At 38.4% G+C, this 14,655-nt stretch overlaps 1 protein-coding gene and 1 long non-coding RNA gene across 3 annotated transcripts in view; one reads left to right on the top strand and one right to left on the bottom strand.

Annotated features, from left to right (window-relative positions):
- The window catches only part of LOC144241692 (uncharacterized), a 109,503-nt gene extending 100,689 nt beyond the window's left edge, over nucleotides 1-8,814 (bottom strand). For both annotated transcript variants that reach the window (XR_013338161.1, XR_013338160.1), the window contains exon 1: nucleotides 8,695-8,814. This is a non-coding gene — a long non-coding RNA (uncharacterized LOC144241692). The remainder of the gene's footprint in view (nucleotides 1-8,694) is intronic.
- The window catches only part of PDE11A (phosphodiesterase 11A), a 367,374-nt gene that overhangs the window by 205,065 nt on the left and 147,654 nt on the right, over nucleotides 1-14,655 (top strand). The window lies entirely within an intron of this gene.

The following is a 14,655-nucleotide window of genomic DNA, read 5'->3' as shown; positions in this document are numbered from 1 at the left end:
TTAATAACAACAGCAACAATAACGGAAGAAAGAGCATGAGGGGACGCACTAGGCAGGGAGCAGAGCCACACTCGGTGCCATCCTTGTATCCTCTCCTCCTCCCCAAGAACATGCGGTGAGCTTCTCCTCTTTTTCCCTTGTGGCTAAGGGAAGATTCCTCACTTAGATCTGGACAGGTTCCTCTTCCGTTCATGTTGTCTCACTTTTACTTAATCCTCTTCAGGTTTTTTTCTGCTTGATCTTACATAAGATCTTTGTCTAAATGTAACTTTACCATCCCTGTAATATTTTTGCAGTGTGTTTTTTTCAGCTGGCAACAAGATTGAAGGGAACTAATCCAGCCCCCAGTGACAGTAACCACCCCAGAAGCCTTTCCCTCCCCAGAAAGCACGCACACATATTTCATGGCCCGGAGAGGTAATGTGAATACATTTTTTTCCCGCGTGAGACTCTTGAGAGACAGCACAGCATTCTCTTGTCTTTTAAGAATCCTTTCTTTCAGCCGTTTTTAATAAAATACCAGCTTGGTGCATTCTCTGGAAGTGTTTTTTCTATTTTGTTTGGGAAGTTTGCTTTTTAGGGATGCTTGCTGAAATGTCCAGAGCTCACTGGAAGTACACGTCTAAGGCACACCTTGCTGTGTATCCGTATCCCCTGCAGGAGGCTGCTGGCTCTATGCGAGCCAGAGGCAATGCCGGAAGAAGATTTAGAGCCATGTCTTTGACGTTAGTCTGGTCATTTTAGCCAGGACTGAATCTGTGTTCAGTTGCTGTGGGTCTTAGGCAAGCTGCTTAACTTCTCAGGCTCAGTTGTTTCACATGTTAAATGGGTTTGGGAAGAAAGGTGTTTTAACAGTGCAATAAAACAGTGCAGGGAAAGTATTTAGAGAGTGTTTAGTTACTTTTAGCATTTAATAAAAGCTGGCTATACTATTAACAGAGCACTTGCTGCCCTTAATCTGCACTGAGTTCTGCATGTTCCGCCCAAGAATTGCTTATAAAACTGCACTGATTGAGGGGCTGGAGAGGAGATGTAATTTTTTGTCCTTTTCATGAGGAAGATCATTTCCTGCTTGAAGTGCGAGCTGGAAACAGATCCCCGGTTTCCTAGATCCTGAGCACATCCTTTGTTCCACCACTGAACATCCCAGCAGCATTGGAGGTATAGCTGCTGTGCTCCAGTGAGCCGCTGCTTGCCACTGCCCCCTATTGTTCGCCCCTGCCCCTCACTGCTTGCCTCTGCTCCCCACTACCCTGTATGTTTCTGCAGAAAAGACCGGACGCCATAAATACAGAATTGCCCATGTTAAAAATAGCCATGCAGGTCTTCAAAAGCTGTACATCACCAAGGGCAAAGCCTTCCCAGCAGACCTCCAGTGCTGTGGGGTCTCTCCCCTCCCTATTGCCACATACTGGCAACTTCAGCTCATTTTAACCTATCCCACAAATGGTGAAAAATAAAAATATAACCATATGATATACTTTCTACTTTTTTGGCCTTTAAAAAATGAAGTGACTAATACATTGTCTGGATTTTGTTTAACAATTGAATTATAAAACATTATTATTTTGATTATTGCTTTTCTTAAGTTCTTATAATTTAGTTATGTAATTCTATTTAAAGGTCTTTTCCTAAATATATAAAAATAAATAATACTCTAAGACTCTTAGAGAGTAGAGATGCTCTTAAAGCTGAATAATGAAACAAAGAGGCAATTTTACTATCATTTTTAATAACTTTAATTTTATTATCCTGATTTCCATTCTGTCCGAGTGCCAAGAGCTTCACGGGAAGTATACTAATGTATGTTCACATTTTCTGAGTGTAAGAATCCTATGATAAAAGGGGAAAACTGCACCTGAAATTCCAGAATACAGAGAAAATACAATATAAATGGAAATCAGAATATTCTTCATTTTGAACACCAAAAATTGTCCTTTGGGGTGTCTTTCATAGATATTGCAAATGAAGGCTTGCTGGATACTGATGAGAAATTTTCCGGAAAATATAAGTCCGTGTGTTAAGGGACACCTTATACCCTTCTATGACCAGACGAGGGAAGGGATGAGGGTCAGGCAGAGGGTGTGGAAAGGGCATATGAGTCAGGAGTCAAGCCCCATTTATTCTACCTCCCCAAAGCCTCTCCCATCCATTTCCTCCTTTCCAATAGCCACAGCAGCCATTCTACTTATGGGCTTCCTTACCTCTTGACTGAACAATCCTAATAGCCATTTATCTGTTCTTCCTAAACCATATTTCAGATTGCATCATTCACCCACTCATGGATCCTAAATTATTCTCTCATTACCTATCAGAGTACAAACTTCCTGGCCTTCGGGGCCCTTTGAAATTTCATATCAAACTATCTTACTACCCCTGGATCTCATGTCTCTCTTCAAAGCATTCTATGCTACTTACAAACTCAACTATGTCATAGTCTACAGATTAGCCACCTGCTTCTCTGCCACGTGATCTCTAACATCTTCCCCACTTCAGTTATTCTCTGTTCCAGTTATGCCAACTCCTCTCAAAGTTGTTCTGTCATTCAAAGCTCAACTTAAATGTAATCTCTTCTGTAAGTCTTCTAATTTCATGCTTACATGCTCCTGACTTGATCCTTTGTTATTGTTTACTGTGAGTTTGTATGTTTTCCTCTGCTAGAACAAGCTATCTATTCTCTGCTATCTATTCTTTATTCCTTTCAGTGGTTTACCTATAAAACAAAAAGTATATTGAATAAATGAATGCTTGCAGTCACAAATAATTCTTCTGGTCTGCCATGTCAGCATTCCAAAAGGGAAAAGTTCAGGCTGTGATGGTAAAGGTGACAGTCACCGTAGCGGCAGTCCTGCTGGTCACAGACTTGCATAGCACACCTCCGTATTCCCTTTCCCCTTTATAGGCCATGAAGACAATTGTTTCTGTTTACTTATCTTAGGGGAGACCTCTTCCAAGATACCATCTCCCCTTGGGTATTTCCTTCTATGATAATTAACAGGCTAACCTGGCTTCCTGAAGATAAGGAAAAAGGAGAGAAATGAAAGAGATGATTCTGCTATATGTAATATCCTAAGTTCCAAGGAGAGAATTTTCCCTAATTGGCTGATTGACACAACTAGACTTAGGATGCCAACAGAATGCCACTCCATTATTTTTCATCCCTCTTCCTTTAGAACTACTCTCTGGAATCAAACTTCTCCACTCCTGGATGAACTCTAGTATATTACATGACTCTTCTGACACACTCAGGTATGTTAAATAGCCTCTGAGCTCCTCTCATTCCCTTGTATTAGAAGCTATGATCAGGAGAAGGTCCTAGTGGGCTTCCTTACTCTTTACCTCCTCCCCAAGACAGGCATAGAGAGCAAGATGGAGGTAGGATAAAGGGTGAAATCTTACTCTAACCTGGTTTCAAGGCACTCTGCGTCAAGCACCAACATTCTCTTTTTATTGTGAGTTACTTTCAAAAATTCTTCAGAAAATTCTGGAGTCTAGGAATCTCCTATTGGCAGTCCCTGATGTGGGTTTACCTCTCCTGACTGACAGGTTATAATCATCTCTCAGGCCCTGGCATCCAATGGCCCATCCAGACCCTTCCTCAGTGGGGATCATATCACTCCTTCAGGAGTCCTCTTTCTTAGGGTCTATTTTTGTTTTTCTCTTTTAGTTATTATGGTAAAAAAAAAAAAAACAACATAAAATTTACCATTTTTAAGTGTACGGTTCAGCGGCATTAAGTACATCCACAGTGTGGAACAATCATCACCACCATGGTGATGGTCTCATCTTCCCAAACTAAAAGTCTGTGCCCACGGGACACTAACTCCTCATTCCCTTGTCTAGCCCTTGGCAGCCACTATTCCACTTTATGTCTATGAACTTGACTCCTCTAAATACCTCATGTAAGCAGAATCAGTATCATGTAAGGAAAGTATTTGTCCTTTTGTGACTGACTTATTTCACTTACCATAAGGTCTTCAAGGGTCATTCATGTTGTAGCTTGTGTCAGAATTACCTTATTTTTTAAGACTGAGTAATATTCCACTGTAAGAATATACCATATTTTGTTCATTCACTCATTGCTTCCTGGTCATCACGTATGGTCAGCCTAGGCTTAAAAAGGCTGGATCACAGATCCATTTGGCCCATGGACAGCCACTTGTCTTGGACCATTGGGCTGTACAAAGCAGTTCTCTCCTCCTGCCCGCTAACCTCTAGAATTTTTAGGCATGAATCAGTAACTGGTCTCTGGTCCCACACCACCTTCTGGGAAATACATATAAGTTCTACAAGTGGTTTTCTGGAAGGAACCCTTAATAAACTCTACCTAATTTTCAATATTGGGTCTTCTTCTGAATTGTTTCCATTGTCTCACATAATGCAGAGATGGGCAACGAAGCACCTTAGCTTGAAGGTAGCAGAACTAGTTTGGGGCATCTTCTTTCCAAGTCCTGTATTGGTAGCCTCGATGGCTTACCACCTCCCTTTAGAATGCAGTATCTGTTGTTCTCAACTATAAACTCAGACAGAAAGAGTCCCATTTAAACATGCTGTTATCGGGGCACCTGAGTGGCTCAGTCAGTTAAGCATCCGACTCTTGAGATTTCAGCTCAGGTCATGATCTCATGGTTTGTGAGATCAAGCCCTATGGGATTCTCTCTCTCTGCCCCTCCCCAATTTATGCACTTTCTCTCAAATGAATAAACATTTTTTAAACAAATAATTAAAAAGTAAACATGCTGTTATCTACCAAAATGGCTTTCCAGACCAAGTTACTGTCAGACCATGATCCAGTGATTGTCCAAATGATAAATGTCTACCCTTGGAAAATCCTTGTTTATTTGCAGGTTCAATGGATATAGATTATCAATTAGACCAAATTCAACACATCAGCAGAAGTGGAATTGTTCCCATTTGTAAATTCTTCTTTACTGAAAACATGTTGTCTTGTGTAAACACTTCTTTTGAAGAAAGGAGAAAAAAGGAAACTCAAGTGAACCACTTCCCCGAAATGGTTATGTGGTCATTAGTTTCCCATTGTAGCCACTACTACATTTTAAGTAACTTTAAAAACTAACACTTTGGAAGCTATTCTCTGTGAAAATTCCTGGCTCTTACTGAGCTAGTTTATAAATTACGATCTAATAATTATGGCTTTCAAAAAGGGCTTAAGAGAACAATCAGGCCAACTTTCTTGAACTTCTTCTTTGGATGTCTAGCACAGTAAAGACCAATTAAAAGGATAGAGTGGGCTTCCACTTTTCTACTTGCTACTTTTGGTTGCCCAAAGAAAGATCTAACAATGACATGCTGATTGGGTTTTCTGGGTATTTTAGTACAGCCCACACATTAGAATCAACAGGGGAGCTTTTACAAGATGTTTCCTGGGCCCTAACCTAGATCAGTTGAATAAGAATCTCTGGAAGTAGCGACTGAGTGTATGTGTTTATAAAACATTTTGCTGGTGATTCTGATGCATGGTGCAAGTTGAGAATCACTTGCATAGAGTGAGCCATTTGTGAAATAATTTCTCCAAGTCTTTCTTTCATAAAAGGCAAACACAGTATTGGATATTAGTACTACCTTTATAAGTATTTATTGAAGTAGGTTAAAGGTAATATATGAAATGAAGTGGGGCCTAGGGTTCATCCCCTTCGTGCTTTAAATACCCTTCATTCTTTAACCCCTTCTAATGGCTTGCATCCTTGCTTCTCTTTTGAGGGATCGCCTAGAAGTTTATCAGTGACCACTTATGCTTAGTTCTCGTTCTCTGTCCTTATCCTTTCTTACCTGTTTATGCCATTAACTATTTCCTCCCGTCACAGAATGAAAATAACCAGCCCACTGTAGTAATTAGCCTGAAAATAACTAGTCTATTTCTTGGCCCTAGGAGAGACTAAGATGTAGAGCAAAGATGGATGAACCTTAAAAAAGTGGCAGGGGGTGGGAATTTAGCAGCAATTTCAGTATTAAACTACTCATCAGGGTATTTACTAGAATTTTACACATATGTGTTATGTATTCCATTTTCTTTAGTAAAAGGAGAAACAGTTCCTTTTTTCTGACACATAGTAGATAGTCAATAAATATTTCTTTATGTTCTTTGTTTATGAATGAATGAATGAATGAATGAGTGAACCTAATTTCATACCTAATCGGTATCTAGCATTTGGTAACTTACTAACAGCTTCTGTAAGCATTCATTTTGGCAAACTTAATATATAGTATCATGAAATATCTATGAAAACTGTGATTCCCAGTTTATAACTTTGTAAATGAATTCTACAAATTCTAGACTTTTGGCTCTGTAGGGCATTTCCTTGAGCTAGCAGGGAGGAAATATATATGGTTTTGTTTTGTTTGGGGTTTTTTGGTCTCAATAATATCTGCCGTAAGTGATTATGGTCTCACAAGTATTTTAATTTTTTTTTTTTTTTGGAGACAGATCAGCCATAATTCTAGAAACTTCGGTGCTTTCCATATTTTCTACTACATCCTCCTTCAATTTCTGTGGCCCTGTATCTATGTGGTTCTTCTCTGGCCTTTCATTGTTAACTTCTTCTTTTGACCCCTCTTTCTAATATTCTTCAAGATTGAGTAATCTGGCCTATTTTCTCTATATATGCTGTTTCCCTGAGCAGCTTCAGCTGCTCATTTGGCTTTAACTGCCATCTCCAACCAGATGAACCCCAGTGTGTATTCCTGGTTCACACTTTCTGAAGCTTCAAACTTTTATTCCAGCTAATTCTTGGTTCTTCTGTGTACCTACAAGAGTTTAGATTAACATATCTAGCAATTACAGTCTCCATTAAAAGACAAATATATGTTATTAACAGAATACCAATATGACGTTTTCATGTATAGCGGTTTATCTTTAACTTCACTCCATGGCTTTTCACATCCAGACACTTGCCAGTCCCAGTCAGTTTTGTTCTTGCTGTGCCTGCATGTTCATAGCTCAGGTCTTTATTTCCCCTTCCCTGGATTAATTCTCCACACCCAAGCTGAGAATCCTAGCTCTGGGTTTCTTCTTTCCTGACCCCTGTTACACTCGACATACAGATTTATTTTCCTAAAATGCAATACTGATCATATATGTGCTCTGAAACCATCAGTGGCTCCCCGTTGCCTGCAAATTAGAGCTTTCAAAATTTTCCACTATTGACAGCAATCTTTTTGCTTCAGCTCTCGCTTCCATCTTCCAGAAAAAAAAAATCTCTGTTATTTTGTGTTTCTCAGAAATATCCCAAGACTCCCACTCTGGGTATTTTCTCCATTTGCTTCAAGTACCTTCTAACAAACATCAAATTTCACCTTTTTCATATATGTTTCCTGATCTGTCCTCAAAAGATGTGATTGTTCCTTCCTTTTAATCTCTACAGAAGTTTATTTTCATATAAAATCTCTGTTGTGTTAGTTGATCTTCAAGTATAAATATTTTACAAAGACTAGTAGAAACATAGTACTGATAATGTAGATATCTTATATGAAGATAAAGATTAGTCCAATAGTTTTCTTAACGATTTTTCTATACTATGACCCATAAGATAATATTGTTTTTCTTACATGTTCTTCTTTAAATGTTTTTAAGCTATTAAATCAACATATTATTGTTATGGAAGATGCAGAGTGTTTTTATGAGAAGAAATAGAAAAATCAGTGGTTACCAGTGCTCAGAACTAACCACCTTACCATTTGGGTTGACAGTTTTTATTTTTCCTTCGTTGTCTTCTGGCTTTCACTATTACTAATGAAAAATCTGCCATCATTCTTGTTCACTTAAATGATGTGTCTTTATTTCTCATCGATCTTAACATTTTCTTGTTATTATTTCTGGGTTATTTTGTTTTAGATATATTTCTTGTAAACTACATACATATGAATTTAATGTTTAAATTCAATATGAGAATCTTTGTTTTTGATGAAGGATTTGAGTTTACATATGTTATCTTATTCATCCTGAGTTTTTACTTTTTTATATTTTGCTTTTTTTTTGAGTTTTATTTTGTGGATTCTATTTTGCTTGATTTTTTACTCCAGTGAAGTGGAAGTTATTTCTTATGCTTCTTTCACAAAAGCATTCTTTAATCAATATTTCTATATTATTAATAACAAAACTGAACCAGTATCTTTTAACTCCTCACTATGTAGGAAAATGAATTGTATATACTTAACCCCCAGTTGTCTGGTTTTGTTTATGCATTATAGGATTTTTATTACATGATCATGAGAAAACTATTACATTTATGCAGTGCAGTTATTATTTTAAAAGTACTACTCATATTTTTCAGTACTAATATAACAAACTGTATTTTAAATACATACTTAGACATAGATTCTGTTTTGGTACCCTAACTGTGTCCATCAAATCACCTCAAAACTTAATAGTTTTTNACAATGGCAGCAGGCACGCCACCACTCTGAAGTCCAGCCTCCAGGAGCCAGCACAAAGAAGCAGTCTGTGTGCTCAGACCCCCGGGGCCAGTTGGCGCGAGGGGACCTGGTGTGCAGGTATTTGTCAAGTACGGTCTTTCTATGCACCGAGCAGAGGTCTTTTCCCCCCGAGCAGAGGTTTTTCTGTTTCGGACTCTCTCCTTTTCCCCTCTCACTCCCCGTAGAGGGTAGAGGGGGATCGCCTCCCACCCTGGAGTCTCGGATCCCGGCCCAATTTTATCTTCCCTGGTTCGCACTCACGTTAGAAGGCTCTCTCAGTGGATTCTGCGTCCTTTTTCTCCCAGTCTCTCAGGTTTTGTAAGGTTTCCAATGGCTTCAGATCTTTTCTGTGTGATGTATGGGCGCGAGTGCAAGTACGGAGCTCCTTACTCCTCCGCCATCTTGCCCCCTCCCCCCAAAACTTAATAGTTTTAAAACAACAATTTTGTTATTTTTCACTAAGAAATATATCTTGACAATGCAGAAAGTGTTCCCGTATGCCTCTTCCCAGAGCTCCCACCACCACCCCTAGAGATAACCACTGGTCTGACTTTTTCACCATAGATTAGTTTTACCCATTCTAGAATGTCACAGAAGTTAAATTATACAGTATGAACTCTTTTGTTTAGGCTTCTTTCAATCCACACAATCTATTTGACAGCCACCCATATTAGGTATATAAGTTTGTTCCTTTTAATCGATGATTAGTATTTCATTGTAAGATTATACCATAATTTGTTTGTTTATCCATTCTCCCATTGATCAGTACATACGCTATTTCCAATTTGGGGCTGTATGAATAATACTGCTATGAATATTTTTGTACAAGTATTTTTGTAAATGTATGCTTTTATTTCTCTGGGGCTAGTACCTAGTATTAGAATTACTAAAACAAAAGGTCAGTGTGCAGGGGTGCCTGGGTGGCTACTCAGTTAAGCATTTGTCTCTTAATACTGGCTCAGGTCATGATCTCACAGTTGGTGGGATCAAACCCTACGTCAGTGCAAAGCCTGCTTGGGATTCTCTCTCTTTACCCCTCTTCTGTTCATGCATGTGTGCAGGCATGCATGTGTCCACACATTCTCTCTCTCTCTTTCAAAATAAATAAAATTTTTTTAAAAGGTCAGTGTGTATTTAGTTTTATAAGAAACTGCCACATATGTTTTCCTTCCAGTGTGGTGTACCATTGTACTTCCCTACCACGTAACTATGGAAGTTATAGTTGTTTCACAGTCTCGTCCATACTTAACGCCATCACTGTTTTTAACATTAGCCATTTTGATAAATGTTAGCCATTTGGTAAATTTGGTAATTATATTGTGGTTTTAATTTTAATTTCCCTGATGACTAATAATGTATACTTTTTCATGTGTTTATTTACTATTTGTTTATCTTTTTTGAGCTGTCCAAATTTCTGCTCTCTTTTAACTGGATTGCTTGCCTTTTATTGCTGAGTGGTGGTAGGAACTCTTCTTATAGCCTAGATACTGATCCTGGTAAGATACATGTATTGTAAATGTTTTCTCCAAATCTGTACCTTGCTTATTCATTTTCTTTATGGTGTCTTTTGATAAGTAGATGTTTTTAGTTTTGATGACACCTTATTTTTCATTTCTTTTAGTTTTAAGGTTACTGCTTTCTGTGATATACGAAACCTTTGCCTGCCGACAAATCAAGAATATATCCCCTTATGTTTTCACCTAAAAGCTGTAGGCATACAGCTCTACTGTATACTGTATAATTTCATTTATGTGAAATTCTAGAATGGGTAAAACTAATCTATGGTGAAAAAGTCAGACCAGTAGTTATCTCTAGGGTTGGTAGTGGGGGCTCTGGGAAGAGGCATGTGGGAACACTTTCTGCATTGTCAAGATAGATTTCTTAGTGAAAAATAACAAAATTGTTGTTTTAAAACTATTAAGTTTTGAGATGATTTGATGGACACAATTAGGGTACCAAAACAGAATCTATGTCTAAATATGTATTTAAAATACAGTTATATTATACTGAAAAATATGAGTAGTACTTTTAAAATAATAACTGCACTGCATAAATGTAATAGTTTTCTCATGATCATGTAATAAAAATCCTATAATGCATAAACAAAACCAGACAACTGAGGGTTAAGTGTACAGAATACAAAAACATTTGGCTCTATGATCCAGCTCAATTATTTTTGTATGTGGTAGCTGTTGAGATTCATTTTATCATATGCCCCATTTATTCAAAAGTTCTTTTTTCTCCTTGGATCACTTTGGCACCTTTGCACAAAAACAAATAACTGTCTAAGCGTTGGTCCACTTCTGGCCTGTCTATTCTTTTCCAGTTAATTCTGAACTCTTGCATTAAAAAAAAAAAAAAAAATCTTTATTAACTCAAATAAGCATTTGAATTCTGCTATTATAATTTGGATTCCCTTGAAATTTTTCCATATTAGCCAATCCCATTTACATATTGTTGGCTGTGTATTCAGTCACTGAAGAAGTATTCATTGAGCTGCTTTGTGGTGGACACTGTTCTAAGTGCACAAGATTCAGGAGTGAGCAAACAAGAAATATTCATATTCTCATGGGTCTTATATTCTACTGGGAAAAGACAAGCCGTAGACAAGTAAACAAATAAATTAGCAAGATAAATTCATGATAATGTGTCATAAAGAAAACAAAGCAAGATGCTGTAATAAAGAGTGACTGGAAATTGGAGCTATTGCAGACGCATCTGGGAGAGCCCCACCCTAAGAAAGTGACAGTTGATCTTTGTTATCTCATTCTCTGTTTCTTTGCTTATTTGTTTTTAAAATTTTAACCAGACCTATTTTATCTATATGTGGTTTTCCACTCTAGTTTCAATGAGACTCTTTCTTCTTATATTTTATTGAAGACACAAAGCATAAGATTTCTGAAAGGTGATGCCCCCTGCATGAAATGCTGTCAGAGGTATATTCTCTCTGAGTTCTCAGGATGATGTCCCCTTTCCGTTGGACTTCAGTGTTTATGAACTGGCAAGATTTTGTGATTGACCTTGAGCCTCCCTCACTGACTACTTACATACTATTGAATCTTTCAAAAGGGCCAAAGTGGAGTCCTTCAAGGCATAGGGCCCAGGCTGGAGACTTGGGTTGCCAGGGTCTCAAGCAAGACAGACAAAGGCTGAGCATTTTGTGGTTCTGGTCCTTTTCTCCCTGGCCAGGGCTCATGTTTCCAGATCCTTGTGCATTGTCTTCACAGATCTTGGTCTCCAATTCCACTGTCCTAGCCCAGCTGCCATTCTCTCTTCCATATCCACTCTTGCTCACCTCCAGTCCATCCTCTATGCAGCAACTAGGATCATGTTCTACATGTGATGGGCATCCCTTTATGTAAGTTCAAGAACAGGCAAAGCTGCATAATATACCAAGGGGATGAATGCTTCAAAAGTCAGAGTGGTGGTCACCTCTGGAAAGGGGTATGATTGAGAAGTACACAAATGGCTTCTGAGATCACAGTGATATGAAAGCTAACCAGATCATATCAGTCTCTTGCCTAAAACCCCTAGGTGTCTTCCCATTGATTATAATAAAATCCTTTATTGGCCTACATGGCCCTGGCTGGCCTGGCCCTTGCCCAGCACTTCCACCTCTTGTCAGGCCATCCCTGCCTCACGCCAGCCTGAGGAGCAACTTCGCCTTCTGCCCTAAATATCTTCCCTCTACCCCTTGGCCTTGCTAGCTCTTTCTTTTTTAGATTTCACCTTAAATATCATCTCAGCAAGGCTGTCTCTAACCAACATTCTGGCCACCTCCCATACCTGGCCCACCCTCCTTCTCTTTCAGCATTTTGCCTTTGTAGCAATTATGGAAACACATATATTTGCCTGTTTAGTACACTCTCTCCTGCTGAAACAGAAGTTTCACTAAGACGGGGACTGTGTGCACAGAGCTTGGCAAAAATAACATTCTCAATAGATATTTCTGGGTTGAATGAATGGCTAATGATCTAGACACCCCAACTGCATTAATGCTGTTCCCTGACTTATTCCTGCAAATCTGATCTCAATGGCCACCAACCTTAGCTCAGACAGATTAAAAATTGTTCTTTTTAGTTTTACTTTTGGACTTCTCTTTCCTCCATGGCAACCAGTTGCCCCTGTGGCCCCAGTCAGGTTGACAGTGTCTCAAACTGTGCCTTACTTCTTTTACTCCAGAGGGATCTCCCAGCAAAACCATGCTGCATCCATGGTTCTGGCATAACCACTGCAAATAAGCAACGTATCTTTCTCCTAAATCACCAACCACAGTGGTCTTGTTGATTATGCAGAAACCATGAGGGGAGAGAGATAGAAAATAAATATATATAAATATCCAATAAAGGGCTACTTAAAAGTATGCCATTAAGTGAAATCAGCCTACTAATAGTTCCAGATATGTAAGTTATAGATTTGAAAAGCCATTGACACATATTATAGTTGCTTTAGACAATAACCAATCCAAATTGCTCAGTTAGTCCAGAAAAATGTTATGTTCTCCTCTGTTTGAATTAACAAAAGAAAAAACAGTAAGCAAGGAGTTCATTAGAAAAGCACTATGAAACATTAATATAATAGCCTATATGATTAAGAAGAAAACAGCCTCACATTAAAACGTAGTGTGGGGAGTAATGCAATTGTGGGAAAGGAACACTTATTTTGAAGCAGTTATAAATTATAGTCCATTATGCATATATATTGAATCATACTAAGAATTAATCCAAAAGAAATATTTTTAAGTGTTAATGGCTGAGATCTTTAATGAGAGTCTACTAAAAAATTTTTAAACTTTGAAAAATTATTACCAAATACAACTTTTTCAAAAGAAATAGGGTGATAGGCAGCCAATGGAATGGGAAAAGATAGTTGCAAATGACATATCAGATACAGGGCTACTATCCAAATCTATAAGGAACTCACCAAACTCCACACCCAAAAAACAAATAGTCCAGTGAAGAAATGGGCAGAAGACATGAACAGACACTTCTCCAAAGAGGACATCCAGATGGCCAACATGAAACGATGCTCAGCATCCCTCATCATCAGGGAAATACAAATCCAAACCACACTGAGATACCACCTCACGCCGGTCAGAGTGGCTCAAATGAACAAATCAGAAGACTCCAGATGCTGGTGGGGGTGTGGAGAAATGGGCACCCTCCTCCACTGTTGGTGAGAATGTAAACTGGTGCAGCCCCTCTGGGGAACAGTGTGGAGGTTCCTCAGGAAACTAACAATAGAACTCCCCTAGGACCCAGCAATAGCACTGCTAGGAATTTACCCAAGGGATACAAGAGTGCTGATGCATAGGAACACATGTACCCCAGTGTTCATAGCAGCACTCTCAACAATAGCCAAATCATGGAAAAAGCCTAAATGTCCATCAGCTGATGAATGGCTCAAGAAGATGTGATTCATCTATCCAATGGAATACTACATGGCAATGAGAAAGAATGAAATCTGGCCATTTGTAGCAATGTGGGTGGAACTTGATGGTGTTATACTAAGTGAAATAAGTCAGGCAGAGAAAGACAGATACCATATGTTTTCACTTATAGTGGATCAGGAGAAACTTAACAGAGAACCATGGGGGAGGAGAAGGGGAAAAATAGTTGGGGAAAGGGAGGGAGGCAAACCACAAGAGAACTGAGAACTCTGAGAACAAACTGAGGACTGATGGGGATGGGGGAAAGGGGAAGGGGGTTGATGGGCATGGAGGAGGGCAATTGTTGGGATGAGCACCGGGTGTTATATGGAAACCAACTTGACAATAAACTATGAAAGAAAAAAAAAAGAAAGAAATAGGGTATTTCTCTCACCCTAAGGTCATTGAAATGATTGAAATTAGAAACTAAACAATTCCTTAAAGCTATATAACAGAAAAAGAAGCCAATTATAATCCTTCCCTTATAAATAATTTTCTTCTATAGGTATCAGAATATGTTTAGTCAAATCAAAAACTTGTAATGAACATATACTACATGCACTATACATATTAAATATAAAGAATATTTAATAAGCATATAGTGTAATGCCATTTGAAGATCCTGCCACCAAACACAGCTCTTTGAAATGCAGAAGAGAATCAGGAAATAAGCAAAAGCTGAATAGACACCATAAAAGGGTAGTATTGATAATTATGAAAGTGTTTTAAAGACTTGCTTTTACTAAGTAAAACATTGTAGTGTTATTACTAATATTAACATTTTAATTTGGTAA

This window comes from Crocuta crocuta, unplaced genomic scaffold (assembly GCF_008692635.1).
Source record: "Crocuta crocuta isolate KB4526 unplaced genomic scaffold, BGI_CrCroc_1.0 scaffold17, whole genome shotgun sequence".
Taxonomy (NCBI): Eukaryota; Metazoa; Chordata; class Mammalia; order Carnivora; family Hyaenidae; genus Crocuta; species Crocuta crocuta.
This window is presented reverse-complemented; position numbering and strand designations above follow the sequence as displayed.